Here is an 11,258-nt window from a genome sequence, read left to right on the forward strand (position 1 = left end):
TATATAGAGGAAGCTTTCAACGAGTACTACACCACTTTATTTGATAAATGTAAAGTAAATGTAGATGAATTCAAGAATGAATTTTTAAAATTAATGCGAAAGGTTGAGGACTGCAGGAAAGAAAGCCTAAAATGTCCTATTTCTGAACCAGAAGTGACAAAAGCAATCATTGCCCTCCATTTGGGAAAGTCCCCAGGACCTGATGGCTTAACAGCCGCATTTTATAAGGAATTCAAACACGAACTAGCACCGATCCTGGCAGCGGTTTTTAACGAAGCCTTAGACATAAAGGCTCTGCCGCCTTCTTTTCTGCTATCTCATACTATTTTAATTCCAAAAACTAAGGACGCAGTTAAATTACGTGAAGTGAAATCGTACAGGCCAATCAGTCTCTCAAATATCGACTACAAGATTTTGATGAAAGTGCTAGCAAGTAGACTGCAGACAGTTATTAATAACATTGTAGGCGACCACCAGACATGTGGGATTCAAAGGCGCACTATATTCACAAACATTCACAAGGCACGAAGTGTATTGGAGTGCTGCGATGCCACAAACGATCACATCGCGATGATCCAGATAGATTTAGAAAAAGCATTTGACCGAGTACCGCACGAAATTCTTTTTCTTTTGTTAGACAATGTCAATGTTGGCAAAGTAATTCGAGATACAGTTTGAATGGCATATACGGGATGTAAAACTCGGCTAATCATCATCTCGAGAAACGAATTAATGTCAGACGTTCTGTACGACAAGGTTGCCCTTTGTCTTCCCTCCTATTTTCAATTTATATAGAGTCATTTTGCCAAAAAGTCATAAAAAGCAACGACATAGTGGGGTACAAACTCCAAGAAGCTGAAGTACGGGTACTGGCATACGCAGATGATATAGCTGTGTTTTGTAAAGATTATGATAGTATCGCTGAAACCATAAAAATTGTGAACCTTTATTGTAATGCAAGTGGTAGTTTGGTAAACTGGAGCAAGTGCCTGGGTTACTGGCATGGCGAATGGCCTGTGACTCCACAATTTGTGGCTGGTATTTCATGGACTACTACTCCGGTACGATACCTAGGTGTGCCATTAGAATATTATTGTGATAGTGAACCGTACTGACGGCGTCAGGCTGTGGAGCTACGAGAAAAAGCTGAACAACTCAATGGTTTCCAGCTATCAATTTTCGCCAGAGCGACATTTTGTAACGTATTTTTAGTCAGTAAGCTCTGGTATGTCCTTCAGGTAATGCATTGTTCACGTGTGAATTTACAGAAGCTTCATCGAATATTTGCTGTTTTCTTGTGGGGTTCTTCTTGGGAGCGAACAAGTAGAACTAACTTATTCAGACGGGTTCGCTCTGGAGGACTTGGTCTGTGTCATTTGTACCTTCGTCAGTTAGTTAATCGGTTTATGTTTTTCCGAAATAATCGAGACCCATTCATACGTACTGTTATTCAGCTTAGGCTTGGAAGACGGTTGCCAGAATTTGTGGTAGCATCTGTTCACATGAAGGCAAGTATTAGAGGTTTCTTAAAAGAAGTTCTTGATTCATGTCTCTTTTTGAAAACGCGTTTTTCATTGGAATACCTCAGTACGGTTTCGCGTAAAAAGTTATACAAAGATTTAGTAGACACAGTTCTTCCTGTTCCCCTATATAGAGCATTATACCGTGTAGGCCCAGGCCAAAATGTCTTAAGCCGTGTAAAAAAATGGAGGTAACACCTGGAGCGAAATCCTTTGTCTTTAGGTTGCACACTGGGACCTTGCCCGTGAAAACATGGATGCAAGAAAAAGGCTTATTCGTTCCTTGGGGTGTTGATTGCCTTCTCTGCAGAAAGCCGGAAACAATTGAACATGTTTTCCTGGACTGCTGGGATGCAGTCTTTTTCTGGGATGTTCTCCAAAGGACTTTGAAAAAGGATCTGCCTCTCGATGCCTATGGCATCAGATTTCCACCAGCATCAAATGAAGAAGGAATACCTTTTGACCTAGTTATGTTACTGGGCCTGCACGGTATATGGCAATCTAGAATGGCGGTGCGCCAGGCTGATGTTAATGCACGTCCGGTTAGGCAATATTTCTTTCAATCTGTCAGTTCGTTCGTGGAAGCCTAAAAGGTTCAACAAGAGGTGCCCGAATGGCTTCATCAAGTAGAAAGCCTTCTACAGATGAAGGAATTTTAAAAAGCCTGTTATTTATGATGCTTTTTACCTCTTTTTTTGTTTCATGCTTCTACTTTGTTTGATGTATATATGTTTGTGAATGTTGTATGTAAACAGGCAATAAAGAAAGAAAAAAAGGTGTAGCTTAGTGGTAGAGCGCTCGCTTTGTATGTGAGAAGTCCCGGGTTCAATCCCCGGCACCTCCAAAGCGCTCTCGACTTTAGCGGTATCTTTTTTTTATTGCCTGTTGTAATACTACGGCACCACGAGTTACCGGTGCGCATATCATGAAATACATTTCATCGAACAGCGCTGCCATTTTCTTTGACTATAGAGATAAGCGGCTTTTCTCAATGATGAAAAAACTGTATCAGGCAGCAATGACGAGATGATTTTGTTTATTTCAACTAATTGATTAATATATTGTTAGAACAAGCCGATGAGCACCAAGAAACTCGTTAATGAGTGCACCAGATGTAACGGGGGTGTAGCTCAGTGGTAGAGTGCTCGCTTTGCATGTGAGAAGTCCCGGGTTCACACCCCGGCACCTCCAAATCGCTCTCGACTTTAGCGGTATCTTTTTTTATTGCCTGTTGTAATACTACGGCACCACGAGTTACCGGTGCGCATATTATGAAATACATTTCATCGAACAGCGCTGCCATTTTCTTTGACTAAAGAGACAAGCGGCTGTTCTCAATGATGAAAAAACTGTATCAGGCAGCAATGACGAGATGATTTTGTTTATTTCAACTATTGAATTATTTTATTGTTAGAACAAGCTGATGAGCACCAAGGAACTCGTTAATAAGTGCTCCAGATGTAACGAGGGTGTAGCTCAGTCATTCTTCTTCCGGCAGCGCAAGCGAACGGACGCGGAATCATGAGCTCCGATGGAGCGGCGAACGCGGCCAGCGTCGGCCGCGGAAACAGGAATGACGATGCAGATCAGGACTACGAGATCGTGCTGCCTACGTTGCCCACTGGCCGTGTTGTACAGAACACGTTGTTTTTGCACGGTGATGTTCGTGAGCGTCCCTACAGAGTTGAGGACTTTAGAGACGCCCTCGAGACCGTTGGAGGGCTACCCGACGTCGTCGCTTTAGGAGCGTACCAGATTAACCACGTCTGGGCCATCACTCTCACCAGCGGAAAAGCGACAAGGAAACTTGCCGCGCAGAAAGAATTGAAGGTAAAAGGCCGCCGGTGCATAATTATTGATCCCGAAGACCAGCAAGTAAAGCTCCGCCTGCATTGGATGCTCTTCGGCGTCCAAGACGAGGATATCCGGACAGCCTTCGCCGCGTTCGGCAATGTCACTGAAGTGACTCGTGAACGGTGGCGTGTGCAAGGCATGAGGGAGAAAGGCTCGACAACGAGAAGCGTGCTGCTAAAGCTGAAGCCGGGAATGAAGGTGGACGACCTGCCCCACCAGGTGCGAGTCGCCGGTGAGTTGGCCCTCGTCGTCGTTCCCGGCCGGGCGATGCAGTGTTTGCGTTGCCACGGCACGGGCCACGTGCGTCGAGATTGCAGGGTGCCCCACTGCTCGAAATGCTGGCGTTACGGACACGCGGGCACTGACTGCGTCCGTACATACGCGTCGGCGACCGGGATTCCAAGGGCTGACGAGCACGACGAACTCATGGACGTCGTCGAGGCTGAGGAAGCGGCCAGGGGAACCGAGGAGACAAGAAAGCAGGCGGTGCTTGCCAGCGATGACGCCCCGAGAGGTGGTCCTCCGGCAGACCGACAGCCTGAAGCCGACACGACTGGGCCTACATGCTCCCAACCAGTAGGACAGGGTTCACTGGCGGTCACGGAACGGGACGCCGGTGAACGCGACCTACCAACGCTGCAAGAAGCGGCGAATGAAGTCGACGGGTTGACCGGAACGACGGGGAAAGCGTCCAAGGGCGGTGATTTTTAAAGTCCGAAGGACCTACAAGCTGACAAGAGCGGCGTACAAGCACCAACCAGCCTGGCCGTTGCATCGAAACGGCCCCACCCTCCGAACAGCAATGACTGTCATGAGGAGACGCTGGCCGGCATCGAGGAACCCCCTGCAAAGACGCCACAAGTACGGCGTTCCACCCTCCGGCCGCGCCCGAACATTCCCCCCGACAAGCGCGGCGGCAACGTCGAGCAAGTTGGGCAAGTTCAAGCCACGGCGTCGGACTTTAGCCCTGGTGATGGAGCCGTCTAGCCAAGTGCTAGACGCGAGAGGTGGGCCTAATGCTGCTGGTCTCTTTCCCTATCGGCAAAATGGCACCTGTCTGTCCGTTAATTGTCGCTACCATTAACGTTAGAGGATTGGCAGGAAAGAGAAAGCAGAGCCAGCTTTACCGACTTCTAACTGAGCGCGACATAGACGTCCTGGCAGTTCAGGAAACCAAAGTAGACGGCGAGGAGGAGACTAGCAGCATGGTTCAACGTTTCGCGTCCAGATTTTATGTTGTCGTGAGTCACGCAGCAGGCACATCGGCTGGCTGCATACTTTTTATTAAGAAGTTACCGGGGCTTGAAGTGCTCGACCACTTTTCGTGTTCGGCTGGCCGATGTGCTGCGCTTGATTTTTCACTGAACAACGCGGATTGGCGTATTTTGTGTATTTACTCGCCTAATAAGGTTGAGGAAAGGGCGCACTTCTTTCTTGGTTTAGAGGATCGACTAGCTGTAGGAAAGCATTTGATTATGCTTGGCGATTTCAACTGTGTCCTCAGTGCGCGAGACAAAACTAGCACTCGAGCTTTTAGAGATAAAAGCACCAGCGTTATGACACGCATAGTTGAAAAGTGTGAGCTTGAGGATGTCGCGGAAAGTCTCTGTGGCTCGAGTGCAGTAAAGTACACGCGCTTCGAAGGCTCTAGCCATGCAAGGTTGGACCGGATTTATGTGTCTTTGGAGATCCTGACGGAGTGTTCCAATTATGAAGTAGTGCCTGTTTCCTTTTCGGACCATTGTTTAGTCCAGTGCTCTATCGGAAGTTTAAAGAAACGTAACAACTTTTCATGGGATCTATGGAAACTAAACGATAGACTGTTGCAAGACGAAATTTTCATTCAGGCCGTAAATGATGAGATTAGCAACTTAGACCCTAGCAAAGGCCTGCACCTTTGGCAGCAATGGGAATTATGTAAGGAGACTTTAAAATTAAAAGCGATAGACAGGGCAACGCGTAAACGGTACGATTACAAAAAGGAAGAAGCAGATTTAAAAGCTCTGCTCGATAAGCTTGTCAAGCATGAATGCCGACAACCCGGCAAATGGTCAGAAGACGTTCGAAAAGTGAAGCTAAAAATAGAGCGACTGGACGAACAGCGTTATCGCAGCGCCCTGGTGAGGGCAAGGGCGGATGACTCAGCTGCCGGTGAAATGCCCTCAAGCGTGCGCTCGGCTTGGAAAAAGCAGGAGCCGAGACGAACCACGTTCGGGAAATCGAATGGGGAGGGAAAACATCAACAGATACAGACGATATCAAAACGGCGTTTACCGAGCATTATAGGGCATTGTTCACTGTGCGGGACGTAGATTTCGAGAAATTTGAGCACGACTTTCTGCCTCTCATTCCCCGCATCGAGGACGAAAGGAAAGAGTATTTAGAGCGGGTAATAACGGAAGTCGAGGTAGAGGAATCGATTGAAAAGTTAAATCCTGGGAAATCGCCTGGGCCTGATGGGTTAACGGCTGCTTTTTACAAAACGTTCAAGCACGAACTGAACCCAATACTGACAGTTGTTTTCAATGAAGCATACAAATTGGGCACATTACCTCCGTCGTACCGGTCGTCCCATACTGCATTAATACCCAAAACCGATAACGCCGACAAACTAAGGTCTGTCACAGCGTACAGACCGATAGCTCTGACTAACGTCGAATATAAGATATATATGAAAGTATTAGCACGCAGACTACAGACTGTGATTCGGGGTATCGTCGGACCTCATCAAACATGTGGTATTAAAGGGCGGTCTATTGTCACCAATATCCATAAAGCACGGAGCATACTAGAATGGTGTGATTATTCACTTGAGCGGGTCGCCATTCTACAAATTGATTTAGAAAAGGCTTTCGACTGTGTAGACCATAGGATTTTGTTTGCAATTTTAAATCACGTTAATCTTGGTTCGGTTATCTGCGAGGGAGTGGCTCTGGCGTACCAGAACTGCACTACGAGATTGATTGTAATTAAGAGACTGGGACACCCATCAGTGTGCAACGTTCGGTTCGCCAGGGCTGCCCCCTCAGCCCCCTCCTTTTTTGTATTTACATTGAAACGCTGTGCATGAAAATAATCAGAGACAATAGTATCCTTCGTTTTAACTTACAAGCCGCAGAAGGGAAACTGCTGGCTTATGCAGATGATATTTCTATCTTTACTCGTGACCAGCGGAGCATCACACAGTTTGTCCAATGTGTCCGTGAGTTCAGCCAAGTTACCGGTAGCGGCGTGAACTGGGGCAAGTGCCTTGGGCTCTGGCACGGGTCGTGGCCAGCGAAACCTGACCACTTCGCAAACATGCTTTGGGTGACGACCCCAGGCAAGTACTTAGGCGTTGCACTAGACTGTTATCGCGACAGCGATCAGTATTTGAAAGGGCAGGTTAAGGAGACACGAGAGAAAGTGAAGAAGTGGAAAGGAGGCGCCCTTTCGATCTTTGCCAGAGCCACAATTTGCAACTTGTTTTTCATCAGCAAGTTGAGGTATGTTATGCAGGTCATACACTGTTCACGGACTAATGTGCAGAAACTGCACAGGATATTTGCGATATTTATTTGGGCTTCTGAACGGGAGCGATGCAGTCGCAGAAAGTTGTTTAGACGGGTGAAACACGGAGGTCTCGGACTAGGCCACCTCTTTCTACGACAACTAGTGAACCGGTTTTTGTTTTTTAGAGCAGTGACAGACTCATTTCTACGCACAGTATGTCAACTCAGATTAGCCAGTGCACTCCCTGAATATGTCGTTTCGACCCAACATCGTGTGGTAGGGATCGGGGGTTTTTATAAAGAAATTGTGTTCAGTGTAAGGTTTCTCACTGTACGTTTTTCACGAGAGTATCTGGCTGCCGTAAGACGAAAAGAACTTTATTTTGCGTTATGCGATATCGTTTTTCCAGTGCCTATATACCGATCTTCATTCAGTGGAGGCCAAGGTAGCGATGTTCTAAAGAGGGTTAAAAGAATGCAAGTCATGCCGGGAGCCAAAACCTTTTTCTTCAAACTGCATAGTGGGACACTGCCTGTTAAAACTTTTTTGGAGAAAAAAGGGGTGCTATTTGCCTTGAAGTATCCATTGCTTTATTTGTAAGCTGCCAGAAACGGTAGACCGTGTTTTTCTACATTGTTGGGAGGGGGTCTATTTGTGGGATGTTTTGCAGAGATCAGTGAAAAAAGAATTCCCTTTTGACTCGCATGGCATTAGATTTCTAAATGTAGACATCGATGATGGGGCTCCTTTTGACGCGGTTATGCTCATCGGCCTCCATTGCATATGGAGAGCGAAAATGGCAGGTTACCACTGTGATAAGGATGCACGGCCGGCATATGTCTATTTCAGAGAGAGCATTCACTGGTTCCTAGAGATTTATAAAGCGGCACCGGAGCCACCAGTATGGCTTCCACGACTGGAGCCTCTGCTGACCTTGCGAGTGTTATAGTAACGAAATCAGCACCATGCTGGTAGACTGTTATGTCGTCATGTAAATATTGTACATTTCATACTTTCTTACCAGTGTCACTTGTATTATGTGGTTGGTACGAAAGCAGGTAATAAAGAAAAAAGAAGAGGGTGTAGCTCAGTGGTAGAGCACTCGCTTTGCATGTGAGAAGTCCCGGGATCAAACCCCGGCACCTCCAAATCGCTCTCGACTTCAGCGGTGTCTTTTTTTTATTGCCTGTTGTAATACTACGGCACCACGAGTTACCGGTGCGCATATCATGAAATACATTTCATGGAACAGCGCTGCCATTTTCTTTGACTATAAAAATATGCGGCTTTCCACAATGATGAAAAAACTGTATCAGGCAGCACTGACGCGATGATTTTGTTTATTTCAACTAATTGATTATTTTATTGTTAGAACAAGCTGATGAGCACCAAGAAACTCGTTAATGAGTGCTCCAGATGTAAAGGGGGTGTAGCTCAGTGGTAGAGTGCTCGCTTTGCATGTGAGAAGTCCCGAATTCACACCCCGGCACCTCCAAATCGCTCTCGTCTTTAGCGGTATCTTTTTTTATTGCCTGTTGTAATACTACGGCACCACGAGTTACCGGTGCGCATATCATGAAATGCATTTCATCGAACAGTGCTGCCATTTTCTTTGACTATAGAAATATGCGGCTTTCTTCAATGATGAAAAAACTGTATCAGTCAGCAATGACGACATAATTTTGTTTATTTCAACTAATGAATTATTTTAGTGTTAGAACAATCTAATGAGCACCAAGAAACTTGTTAATGAGTTGTCCTGATGTTATGGGGGTGTAGCTCAGGATTCCACTACCGGTTGCGAAAGCGTGGGGACGTGTGTATCATGAGCTCCGTAGGCTACTCAGGACTGGGAAGGAACAGCTTCGGAGCTTGACTTGCCCGTGCTCAACCAGCTGGGGTGTTCTTGGCTGAGGATTGAGTGGTTTTAACTTTCTGTCTTAGAGTCCGATTCTATAGTTTATCTGTCTCTGAGTCTGACCATATCTCTAGTGCTCATGTCGACTACTTCTACTGGCCAGGCGCGATCCGCCTGGTCAGCGTCCCTGCCGTCTAATGAATTACCGCTAGACTCCTTTTTCTGCAGTGGTATCGACAGTATTCCCGTGGCACTGGTACTTACAAATGGAGGCTTCATCAGACTTAGAAACCCTCAGGCGGTTCAAACAGGCGGTACAGGCTCATACAGGCGGTACCCTGTATGAGCCTGAGAAAGGATTACAGTATTAAATAAATAAATAAATAAAAAAGGAACTTAAGACAACCTCAAACCATTTCCAGACCATCACAGATGTTCGCCCATTTGGGCGAGGAGGTATCGTGTGTAGGTCGCCGGGTCAGACCTACGTGCAGGATCTTCTCAAATGCACCTCATTTGCTGCTACCCCGGTGAGTGCTTTTATTGCGCCTCACCTTGCATGTACCAAAGGCCTTCTACGGGGAGTCGACTCCAAGCTGAGTCCAGCTGAGACCCTAGACAGGCTCTCAGGAGCAGGCGTAATTTCAGTTTACCGGTGTAATCGCCTAGTCGACAACGAAAGGGTACCAACCGAATCTGTCGTCGCGACATTTGTGGGCACAAAATGCCCGTCAGAAATAAAATTATGGCCACTGATCTTCTGAGTAGAACCCCTCGCTTCTCGTCCGATTCAGTGCAAGAACTGCTGGAGATTCGGCCACAGTGCGGGAGGATGTAAATGTAACGTTCGTTGTAGCACCTGCGGAGAGAGCCATCCTTCAAGCAAGTGTACTACAAAAGCGCAAAAGTGTTGTCTCTGTGGGGGTGGTCACTGCACCGACAACTCTGACTGTTCCGCTCATTCCCGGGAGGTTCAAATCCTAGAAGTTATTGACCGCCGCCGCTGTTCTCGAAGAGAAGCCATTGACATAGAGACAGGGGTTTTGGATACTCTGGTATTACAGTGCGCTGCACTTCCAGTATGGACTCAAACCTGTCGCAGGCTATTGAAACTGCTGTGGAAAAGGCAGTGAGTAAGGCAATGGATAAGCTCATATCTAACCTTTCCGACTGTTTGGTGCAAATTCTTTCAAGTCAGTTTGGACAAACAGTACAGACTAGTACAGAACCTGCAGTATTGGACATTACCAGCGATGCCACACAGCTACGCAATGTAGTGTTGGACGAACATTCTGCATCTGCAGGCAAGGCTAAGCAGTTACGAACACAGGTGCACTTGGACCGACATTCGCCTCAGCCGAGCACAAGTACTGCTACTGATATGGAACTCGATATACGAACTAATAAACGTACCAGATCCCCAATTTTCACCGATCTCAAATCCAAATCTAAACGGAATGAATCAGTTATTTCGCGTGAGGATGCTAACAAGGGCGCGACATGCGCCTCTGTGGTGCGTTCAACACCATAGGTCAGTTGAGGGTACTACAGTGGAACTGCCGTTCTATATTCTCAGCCTCAACCGACTTACATTACTTTTGCAATAGGTTTAATCTTGATAATAAAATTTTCCAAGAAACTTGGCTCACACCAGATAAAAATTTCCATCTTGCATGTTTTCGTTCTTTTCGATTATATCGCCTATCACGTGGTGGTGGTTTAATGATCCTTGTATCAAGTAAATTATGTCATAGGGTGAAATTTTTTTTCAGAATGTTAGACTTAGATTGTGAAATATTAGCATTAGACTTGTTTCTCCCCGGATACCACCCTTTTTCAATTGTAAATTGTTACTTCCCCTCCGGTGTGCAAAGTACGCGTTATCTTGACAGCGTTTTAGTAGCATATAGAAAGGAAATTGTACTCACAGGAGACTTTAATTCACATAATTTGTCTTGGGGTATAAGGACAGATTCTTGTGGTAGGCGACTATGGGAATGTACTCTTGATCACAACCTCTCCTCTCTGAATAAAGGTCATGTAACATTTGTCCGAGGTCAAACTAGCTTAGTATTGGATTTAACGTTTTGCTCCAATGCAATCAAGGTTTTGTCATGGGCTGTTCTGGATTCGGCTTCTAACAGCGACCATCTTCCATTACTTTTTGACATTACTTGTCAAACAATAACTTTAGATCAGTCAAAACGAACATACATCAACCATAGCAAATTTCAAACCTGCCTTCGTTCTGCTATTTCCAAGCTTGGAAATGCCAGTACTAAGGAGATTGCGACTACAATTGGTTCAATGCTGGAGAGATCTAGAAAAAATTCCGAATTTTCTATTCCATCCAATAAACGATCCTCCTCTCGTTGGTGTAATGATGAGTGTAAGCGCGATTATAGAAGACGAAAAGCCACTTGGAAAAACCTTCTTCTTAATCAGAGCCCAACAAAAAACTGGAAGGACTATCAATTCCTTGCTGGCGTAATTAAGCGTACAGTGAACCGCGGGAAAGAAGAATACGACAGTAG

At 46.0% G+C, this 11,258-nt stretch overlaps 3 non-coding genes across 3 annotated transcripts; all 3 read left to right on the forward strand.

The window, feature by feature from the left end:
• Positions 1 to 2,292: 2,292 nt before the first annotated feature.
• TRNAT-UGU (transfer RNA proline (anticodon CGG)) lies at positions 2,293 to 2,364 on the forward strand. Its single transcript has one exon. It is a non-coding gene; the product is annotated as a tRNA-Thr (tRNA).
• Positions 2,365 to 2,639: 275 nt separating this feature from the next.
• On the forward strand, positions 2,640 to 2,711 carry TRNAA-UGC (transfer RNA alanine (anticodon UGC)). The gene has a single exon. It is a non-coding gene; the product is annotated as a tRNA-Ala (tRNA).
• A 5,231-nt stretch (positions 2,712 to 7,942) lies between these two features.
• TRNAA-UGC (transfer RNA alanine (anticodon UGC)) lies at positions 7,943 to 8,014 on the forward strand. The gene has a single exon. It is a non-coding gene; the product is annotated as a tRNA-Ala (tRNA).
• The last annotated feature ends 3,244 nt before the right edge of the window (positions 8,015 to 11,258 follow it).

Source organism: Rhipicephalus microplus, chromosome 3 (genome assembly GCF_043290135.1).
Source record: "Rhipicephalus microplus isolate Deutch F79 chromosome 3, USDA_Rmic, whole genome shotgun sequence".
Lineage (NCBI taxonomy): Eukaryota > Metazoa > Arthropoda > Arachnida > Ixodida > Ixodidae > Rhipicephalus > Rhipicephalus microplus.